General features: G+C 46.7%; 1 long non-coding RNA gene across 1 annotated transcript; it reads right to left on the reverse strand.

The window, feature by feature from the left end:
• Window positions 1-2,095: 2,095 nt before the first annotated feature.
• LOC146009463 (uncharacterized) lies at window positions 2,096-7,097 on the reverse strand. The gene is made up of 2 exons (XR_014444673.1): window positions 6,365-7,097; window positions 2,096-5,629 (listed from the first exon to the last, which is right to left on the reverse strand). It is a non-coding gene; the product is annotated as an uncharacterized LOC146009463 (long non-coding RNA).
• Between the last annotated feature and the right edge of the window lie 4,273 nt (window positions 7,098-11,370).

Consider the following 11,370-nt stretch of genomic DNA (forward strand, 5'->3'; position numbering starts at 1 on the left):
TCAGCTCCTTCATCTCTTGCTAGCACTTCATATATAGACCCCTTAGATGCTGTATCTTCCCTGACAGTATTATCTTAGCTAGTGGCGGCTCTCACCCTTTTGGAGGAGGGGGCTGCCACAATGCACCCCCCATCCCCCTCCGCTGCCGCACTCACTGGCCACCGGTCCCCTACATGGGGCCAGTGCATGCGCAGTAACTTCATACATACTGCGCATGCGCTGGCCCAAGCCTCCATGGGCTGCCATTGCAGCAGCCCCCAGAGGCTTAATCAGGTTCCTGGGTCCGGCGCATACGCAGTGTCATCCGCGGTACTGCGCATGCGTGGAACCCGTTTTGGGGGCTGCAGCGCATTTGCACACAATGGGACTGCCTTAAGTGACTGGCAGGTCGGAATTCCAATAGGAAGTCACTGCCAGTCACAGTGAAGCCAGTGCAGTCTCACAGACTACATCTGGCTTCACTTGGGCAAAGACAGTGGCGGATTTTACTGGGGGGGGGGGGGGGGTAAAAACCACCACTGACCTTAGATCCAGGTGATTCCTGCAATGTGTAGCCAACACAGATAAAGGCGCGCTTATCCAGCCTACCAGCATCCCATCTTGGTAAGAGAGAGTGGGATGTGCATGCATGTGAGATGTCTGTGTCTCCTTGTCTCAGTGAATGGTATGCTGAGACGGGGCGCTCTGGTCGACTATATCTGTAGGTTGGTTGGTACCAACCTTTAGAGGTGTATTCGATGCCACGGTTGGCTTATCCAATGTGAGGATGTCTTTTTTTGGGCAAGGAAAAGCCATCCTCGCCATCCAACCCCATTGCCATATTCAGTAGTTGCCCAGAATCCTCGCAGTCCCCTTAAATGGCGAGATTCGCTGCAAATGAAGCGAGTCTGCCGCATTGTGTGGGGAGCCGCGCAGTTTTCATTGGCACACGCCATTTCCACCTCACCGAAGAGAACCAGCGAGGTGGGGACGGCAAGTGAAGGCGAAGCAGTACTCTGATGGCGACCAATCGGCAGAGCATTGAATACCGCCCTTAGTAATACATCTGTGTGATACCGAATATGTGCGCACTGTGTCCCTCTTCTATTCTCCCCAATGTATACTTAGATAGGGGGAAATGTACTAAGACCAAAGCAACCAATCAGATTCTACCTCTTATTTATTAGCACCTTCTAGAAGAATCTGATTGGTTGCTATGGGCAACATCCCATGTTCATTAGAACTCCCATCAGTGTCTAGACAGATAGTCAAATAAATCCTATAGTTGACATGCAATAGGTCAACATCGACAAAAGGTCGACAGGTTAAAGGTTGACAGTGCTTACGTCGATACGTACAAAAGGGTGGACATTCCAATGTTTATTTTTTTAGTTTTTCACTTGATCTACCATCCACGTGAACTGTGAATAGTGGCCTGTGGCAAGTGTGGTGACAGAGGATTTTGGGTTGACCTTTTTTATATCAGCCATTTCCATGTCAACCTTCTGACCGTCAGCATTTTCTACGACGTAATGCATGTCAACGATACGGGCTTGAGCTACTGTCTATGTAATGATTGGAGATGTTCTGTATCGCACCCTTTATGACGCTGATCCCCAGCGCCTGATCAACCAATAGGCTGCAGCGCTGGGTCCTAGCGGGTGCAGCGAGGGGAGCCTGGTCTATGTAGATTCAATGTGGATGGCATGGACTCCAATATGGCCGCCGCCCTCTAGGAGACAGATGCTACAGCTCCTAATAGACCTCTAGCACCTGTCAGGGGAAGTGCGGAATCCAGCAACACTGGTGCGCTCTGGCAAGCCCCCTGCCACTAGCATGTAACCCCCCGGCAATGAGCACGTAACCCCTGGCAACGAGCACGTAACCCCTGGCAACGAGCACGTAACCCCTGGCAACGAGCATGTAACTCCTGACAAAGAGCACATAGGTAAGAAAAATTATAATTAATGTATGGGGCACAGGGGGGCGAAGACTTCTGTATCAGCCTAGAGTGGCTGGAACCCTTAATCAGGCCCTGCTGATCCCTACACTGGATTGGGGGATCCCTATATCATCCATGGGTCCTTCAAGCGGCAATAAGACACGGACACACATCTGTAGCTTCTCCCGGCTTTATTCCGTGCACCCTCCCGCATGCTGTCTGTCCGAGAATCACCCAGTATATATGTACTCCTGCGTGCGTGCGTGTGTGTGTGTGTGCATATGTATGTATGTATATATATTTATATATGTGTATATACTGTATATGTAATCGGTGTGTGTGTGTGTATGTATATACATACATATCATATATATACTTATAAAAGAGGAGCCCAAAGAAGCACAATGCAAAATAACTAAAAATACAATATAAAAGTTAAAGAATAATACACAGAAAAAGAGACAAAAAAAGACATTCCGCGTGGTAACAGGAACACATGAATCGTCTCTGCCGTGGAACCCTGCAGAGCATCGCAGCCAGGAAGACATCTGCAGATGGCCGTGCTCATGGTTAGATTGGATGGAGCTATACCACACTCAGTACAGAACGAACTTGGCAGATAGACACAATGGATGTATTAATTTGCAGAGCATTGTTCCTCTAGAGCCCCTGATGAACATGGGATAAGACTAAAATGCCTGCAGAGCATCGCAGAGCCCCTTTGTATTGTCAGACCTCAGCAGAGCATCACAGCACACGGTAGAAAACATTCTATGCACCTGTCAGCTGCAGAGCCGCGGAGAAACCAGCGTACAAAGGAAAAAACTCCATGTGCTTTCAGTGGGATTCCTTTTCTCAGATTAATGGGGTGATGGTCTCACCGGTTCCCCCTGTGTTTTACAGCTGAGAGGTGCATCTGTTGCTGGGTGTTGTAGAGGATATTGTATGTGAATGGTTTAATGCTGGGAGGATGTTTTACTGTACGTAATGGGCCCATTCATCCCTTATGGCAGCTGGATATTCACTGAAAGAACTGTGGGTCACTGATGCCATCCCCAGATGGCATTTGTTGGTGGAGGCTCCTTCCTCTTGGAAGGAGTTCCCAGATTCCACCTCCTCTTCTAGCTCTCTGTGTGCACATATAAGACCAGAGATCATGCATGCGCTCTAACACTGCCACCTGCACAAACTTTTACCTGCTCCTTATTAGTGGCAAAGATGGGAGCGCTAGGGATCGTAAGAGACCGGCTTTTCTAAGCAGCAGTCTAGCCACCGGACGCTCCTCTTCATCCGTGTCCCAGTTGCCCCCACCCCCCTCATTATGATGTCATAGAGTTGCAATTGGATGACTTTGGGTTATAGCCCTGCTTCGTTGGTGGTAGTAAAAGTGATAAAGTCATAGTACACAAAGCATACGTAATATATTACCTAAAGTATGTATTATTAATGATTAATGAAGTTACATTAAACTTAAAAGCATCAAGATCAATAATTAGAATGCAGGTGCTTGATGGCCAATATGGGGGGCGCATTCGCCATAACCTTCCAGCTTGTACCTGCAAAAACACGAAGCCAGCACCGCTACTGCTGCGCCTGATCTGTGTAGCCGTAGGCCGACCCTTAGACTCGATGTTTCCCAATAAGCTTCAATTGTGTACACAACTGGGAATGGGCCCTTTGGCCGGCGCGACTGCTTCTCCGTATCCCAGTAAAATACAATTCCATCTACGTGCAAGCATGAATCAGGCACATATGGGGTGATTCTGGTTGGCTACTTAGTAGCGGTAATGGACACGTTTCCTACGACTGTAACTAATAAACGTTTCGCCATTGTCTCCTATCGGCACAGGGTGAAATAAGCGCGATCACATCCATTATAACATTAATCCATTCAGCCGAACAATGGCTTCTTATGAGACAAAGGCCGCAGCCTGGATGACTGTTATTATGTGTCACAGATATTATACAATGACGGACGCGGCAGTTACACAGATGAGGTTTAATCACCTCCAGTATCGGTTACTCTGATCCAATGGGGCTTATTGCCTGGAATTACACGACAAAGCAGAGACAGTAAGCAGCTGGCAACAGGCTACAGTAATGGGGCAGCAATTACCATTTGTGATAACGAGAGCGCGTCAGGCTGACATTATGTATTATGTAGATTATAGGGTTGCGCAGTGGGGGGGGGGGAGGGGGCTCGCACTGCAGTCACGCCGCACTGCATCACAGGACAGCGTGGGGAGGAAATCCCAGTGCTCGGGTTATGGGAGTGCCAGTGACAGGGCTGGCATCAGGGGGGAACTGCAGGGACTGGAGTTCTGGGCCCCCAACAATGAGGAGTCCTTGGTGTCAGCATCGTCAGCCCTGGGGCACCAAGATTTCTGGTGGCGGCCCTGGCTGGTAACATTTCTATGTGACAAATACAATGTACGCAGGGTTGCATACCCTCCCGGAATGGCCGGTAGGCTCCTAAAAATTGGGTCCCCATCCCCCCCACCCCCCGGAAATGTGGGCAACCCTCCTGAATACCTCTGGACTCCCACGCATCTCCCCCACGGCAGCATTAAATTACCACGATTTGCTGCTTTTCTGGGGAGGGATGGTGCCAAATATGCAAATTGTGCACTTTTAACCCCTCCTCAAAGGCCCATGAATTGCGGAATTTGCATTATTGGGGGCGGGGTTTGATGACGTCTACATCAGGTCCCGCCCCCAGAAGTGCTGCTGACAGCATTCTCCCAGAGAGAAGATTTTAAAATTAGGCAAGTATGCAATGGTATAATACAGCTTATACTTATATCATACAGCACTGATATTATACACAGTGTATATCATACAGTATACTTATATCATACAGCACTGATATTATACACAATGTATATCATACAGTATACTTATATCATACAGCAATGGTATAATACACAGCTTATATCATACAGCACTGATATTATACACAGTGTATATCATACAGTATACTTATATCATACAGCAATGGTATAATACAGCTTATATCATACAGCACTGATATTATACACAGTGTATATCATACAGTATACTTATATCATACAGCAATGGTATAATACACAGCTTATATCATACAGCACTGATATTATACACAGTGTATATCATACAGTATACTTATATCGTACAGCAATGGTATAATACACAGCACTGATATTATACACAGCTTATATCATACAGCACTGATATTATACACAGTGTATATCATACAGTATACTTATATCATACAGCAATGGTATAATACAGCTTATATCATACAGCACTGATATTATACACAGTGTATATCACATACCTCCCAACATTTGGCTTGAAGAAATCGGGACACTCGCGCGGCGAAGCCGCGCGAGCGCCCGAAAAAGGGGCGGGGCGTATGCAAATGAGGGCGCGGCTTATGCTAATTAGCCGCGACCTCATTTTCATACGAGAATAGACGCTGTGCGCATGCGCACAGCGTCTATTCTACTAGATTGGGGGGTCTCCCAACTGCCACCCCCCGCAGCGGGACAATGCCTGCCGCGGGTGGGACAGAGGGACAGGACCCGAAAATCGGGACTGTCCCTCTAAAATCGTGACAGTTGGGAGGTATGATATCATACAGTATACTTATATCATACAGCAATGGTATAATACACAGCTTATATCATACAGCACTGATAGTATACACAGTGTATATCATACAGTATACTTATATCATACAGCAATGGTATAATACACGGCTTATATCATACAGCACTGATATTATACTCAGTGTATATCATACAGTATACTTATATCGTACAGCAATGGTATAATACATAGCTTATATCATACAGCACTGATATTATACACAGTGTATATCATACAGTATACTTATATCATACAGCAATGGTATAATACACAGCTTATATCATACAGCACTGGTATTATATACAGTGTATATCATACAGTATACTTATATCATACAGCACTGATATTATACACAGCTTATATCGTACAGCACTGATATTATACACAGTGTATATCATACAGTATACTTATATCATACAGCAATGGTATAATACACAGCTTATATCATACAGCACTGATATTATACACAGTGTATATCATACAGTGTACTATATCATACAGCAATGGTATTATACACAGCTTATATCGTACAGCACTGATATTATACACAGCTTATATCATACAGTATACTATATCATACAGCAATGGTATAATACACAGCTTATATCATACAGCACTGATATTATACACAGTGTATATCATACAGTATACTTATATCATACAGCAATGGTATAATACAGCTTATATCATACAGCACTGATATTATACACAGTGTATATCATACAGTATACTGATATCATACAGCAATGGTATAATACACAGCTTATATCATACAGCACTGATATTATACACAGCTTATATCATACAGTATACTTATATCATACAGCAATGGTATAATACACAGCTTATATCATACAGCACTGATATTATACACAGCTTATATCATACAGCACTGATAGTATACACAGTGTATATCATACAGTATACTTATATCATACAGCAATGGTATAATAGACAGCTTATATCATACAGTATACTTATATCATACAGCACTGATAGTATACACAGCTTATATCATACAGCAATGGTATAATACACAGTGTATATCATACAGTATACTTATATCATACAGCAATGGTATAATACACAGTGTATATCATACAGTATACTTATATCATACAGCAATGGTATACACAGCTTATATCATACAGCACTGATATTATACACAGTGTATATCATACAGTATACTTATATCATACAGCAATGGTATAATACACAGCTTATATCGTACAGCACTGATATTATACACAGTGTATATCATACAGTATACTGATATCATACAGCAATGGTATAATACACAGCTTATATCATACAGCACTGATATTATACACAGTGTATATCATACAGTATACTTATATCATACAGCAATGGTATAATACACAGCTTATATCATACAGCACTGATATTATACACAGTGTATATCATACAGTATACTTATATCATACAGCACTGATATTATACACAGTGTATATCATACAGTATACTGATATCATACAGCAATGGTATAATACACAGCGTATATCATACAGTATACTTATATCATACAGCACTGATATTATACACAGTGTATATCATACAGTATACTTATATCATACAGCACTGATATTATACACAGTGTATATCATACAGTATACTTATATCATACAGCAATGGTATAATACACAGCTTATATCATACAGCACTGATATTATACACAGTGTATATCATACAGTATACTTATATCATACAGCAATGGTATAATACACAGCTTATATCATACAGCACTGATATTATACACAGTGTATATCATACAGTATACTTATATCATACAGCAATGGTATAATACACAGTGTATATCATACAATATACTTATATCATACAGCAATGGTATAATACACAGCTTATATCATACAGCACTGATAGTATACACAGTGTATATCATACAGTATATTATATCATACAGCAATGGTATAATACACAGCTTATATCATACAGCACTGATATTATACACAGCTTATATCATACAGCACTGATATTATACACAGTGTATATCATACAGTATACTTATATCATACAGCAATGGTATAATACACAGCTTATATCGTACAGCACTGATATTATACACAGTGTATATCATACAGTATACTTATATCATACAGCAATGGTATAATACACAGCTTATATCATACAGCACTGATATTATACACAGTGTATATCATACAGTATACTTATATCATACAGCAATGGTATAATACACAGCTTATATCATACAGCACTGATATTATACACAGTGGATATCATACAGCACTGATATTATACACAGTGTATATCATACAGTATACTTATATCATACAGCAATGGTATAATACACAGCGTATATCATACAGCAATGGTATAATACACAGCTTATATCGTACAGCACTGATATTATACACAATGTATATCGTACAGCACTGATAGTATACAGAGTGTATATCATACAGTATACTGATATCATACAGCAATGGTATAATACACAGCTTATATCATACAGCAATGGTATAATACAGCTTATATCGTACAGCACTGATATTATACACAGTGTATATCATACAGTATACTTATATCGTACAGCAATGGTATAATACACAGCTTATATCATACAGCACTGATATTATACACAGTGTATATCATACAGTATACTGATATCATACAGCACTGATATAATACACAGCTTATATCATACAGCACTGATATTATACACAGTGTATATCATACAGTATACTTATATCATACAGCAATGGTATAATACAGCTTATATCGTACAGCACTGATATTATACACAGTGTATATCATACAGTATACTTATATCATACAGCAATCTCTTATATATTTAGCCAGATCTGTCACTCATCCCCTGTGTAGGTAACGTTCCCGCCCAGCAGGATACACAAATCCGCCCCCTCCAGGGAAAAGTGTTCTATGTGTATAACGTTCTACACATCCCACCCCCTTGACATCACCTCCCCCCGCCCAGCCAGGGCTACAGTACACGCCCACCATCCACCATTACTCCACAGCCACCATCCACTATTACTCCTGCACCCTCCCCCTCTGCCAGCTAGCCCCCCCTGGACACCCACGACCCCCCTCCCGCGATTCGCGGCACCCCCCACGACCCCCCTCCCCCCATTCGCGGGACCCCCCGCGACCCCCCCCCATTCGCGGGACCCCCGCAACCCCCCCTCCCCCCATTTGTGGGACTCCCGCGACCCCCCCTCCCCCCATTCGCGGGACCCCCCGCGACCCCCCTCCCCCATTCGCGGGACCCCCGAGACCCCCCCCCCGGGATTTGCGGGTCCCCCGCGGCCCCCCCCTCCCCCATTCGCTGGACCCCCCGCCACCCCCCCACTCCCGCGCTTCGCGGGACCCCCGCCACCACCCCCTCCCGCGATCCGCGGGACCTCCGCGATTCCCCCCCCTGCGATTCATGGGACCTCCGCGATTCCCCCCCCTGCGATTCGCGGGACCCGGCAACCCCACTCCCCGCGGTTCGCGGCGACCCCCCCTCCTGCGGTTCGCAGCGTCCCCCCCATTCGTGGGACCCCGGTGACCTCCACCCTCCTGTGATTTGCGCCCCCCCGCGATTCTAGCCCCCCCCGCACGATTCCCGGCACCCCTTGAAACCCCTCCTGCGATTTGCGGACCCCCTCCAGCGATTCACGGAACCCCACAGCTTCTCCGGCACCCCCCTCCCGCGATTCGCGACCACCCGTGACACACCCCCCCGCGATTCACTGCACCCCCCCTCCCGCCCTCCGCCCATCGTGGGACCCCCCCTCCAGCGATTCGCGGGACCCCCCCTGCCGTGATTTGCGGACCCAAGCCCCCTCCCGCTATTCATGGCACCCCTCGCAACCCCTCCTGCGATTTGCGGACCCCCTCCCACGCTTCACGGAACCCCACAGCACCTCCGGTGCCCCCTCCCGCGATTCGCAACCCCCCCCCGTGACACACCCCCCGCGATTCACACACCCCTCCCACAATTCATGGCACCCCTGCACCCGCCCTCCCGCGATTCGCAGCCCCCCACGACCTCCCCCTCCCGCGATTCATAACCCCCCGCGCCCCCCTCCCGCGATTCGCGGACCCCCGCGCCCCCCTCCCTCTATTCATGTCACCCCGCGCGCCCCTCCCGCGATTCCCGGACCCCCACAACCCCCCCCTCTCGCAGTTCACTGATCCCCACAACCCCCCTCCCGCAATTTGCGGACCCCTCCTTCCAGCGATTCAAGGTCCCCCACTGCCAGAAGTGTCCCCACGGTCCTCTGCACCAGCGCCACAACTTTTATCAATGTCTTGCCCACATACCACTATTATACAGCCTCCTGCTCTCATGCACCCTTACTCCCTCCCAGTGCGAGGAGATGCTCACCCACTGCGGGGAGCTGCATACTGTACCCCACCCTCCTCCAGTTCTAGGGATGCCCATCGACCATCAATGATTTCAAATCATCGATGGTTTATGGCCGATGTTGAATACTTTTGCCATCAATGTGGGAGGACCAGATGGTTTCCCTACATCAATGGCAAAGGAGAACCAATCAAGTTTCAAATTTTGTTAAGGTGCCGGGACACGGAGCATAACTCCGCCCCCCCCCCACCCGGAAGTCCCGCCACCGAGTTCTGATTGACCCACGGCCTATTCAGTCAGATATATTGGATGACCATCGATAGCTACAACAAATCGATGGTTATCCAAGTAATATGTTACTACTATCGATGGCATGGTGCAAAATTGCCATCAATGCCAATCCTCGATGGCGTCTGCACCAATGCCCATCCCTACTCAGCAACAGCCAAAAACCTTTACTACCCCTCATGCCCACACACCTCTATCACTGCCCTGCCTCCTGTTCTCCTGCCCCGTAACTTCCGCCAGTGGGAAGCCGCTAACCCTGTGTTGCCCACATTCCCCTATCATGCTTTACCACCCAGCCTCCTGCTCTCATGCACCCTAACTCCCACCCAGTCGGAGGAGACAATGACTCCTGTATTTCTGTGCTGCCACGCTGGACCCTCACCCACTGGCAGAAGCTGCACAGTATCTCCCACCCTCCTCTTTAGTCCCCCTTATGCCCACACACCCCTATCACTACCCAGCCTTCTGTTTTCCTGTGTCGTGACCTCCGCCAGTGGGGAGCCGCTGACTCAGAAACACCCTACTATACTATTGCACACACACACCTAAACAACACGCACCCCCCCCCCACAAATGTAACTGTACCCTCCACACTATCAATGTACATCTTACTCTGGAACCGCTTTTTAATTAAACAAAACAACACACACCCCCTTCCACATCATATGCTCTCTATGGGCGGGATGCTATATAGCAGAAATGCGGTAAAAACCCCGTTTTCGGGGTTTCTACCGCATTTCTATATGCTATATGGCGCCTCCGCAGTGTCAGCGCTGCGGAGGGAATCGCCAGCTAAAGCTGGCGAATCCCTGCAGAAGCCTATGGGCTTCTTACCGCAGCGCTGTTTGAGGGATCCGTCACGGATCCCTCCCAGCGTGCCCTGCGGCCGGCGCCGGGGTCTGCGCATGCGCAGATGGACTCCCGGGTCACAGACCCGGAAGTCCAGTGCCGGCACCGCATCGCAAGGGACAGCTCTTACCGCAAGAGCTGTCCCTTGCATGAATAACGGCATATGTTATAGCATATGCCGTTACTAATAATGCGGTAGCCGGCGATAATGGGCGCGGATGTTACAACATCCCGCCCTAGGTAACACATTTCACCTATAACTCAAGGGCATCTTTCATACAATTATTATACACAGCTTATATCGTACAGC

Source organism: Crinia signifera, chromosome 6 (genome assembly GCF_055691185.1).
Source record: "Crinia signifera chromosome 6, ASM5569118v1, whole genome shotgun sequence".
NCBI lineage: Eukaryota > Metazoa > Chordata > Amphibia > Anura > Myobatrachidae > Crinia > Crinia signifera.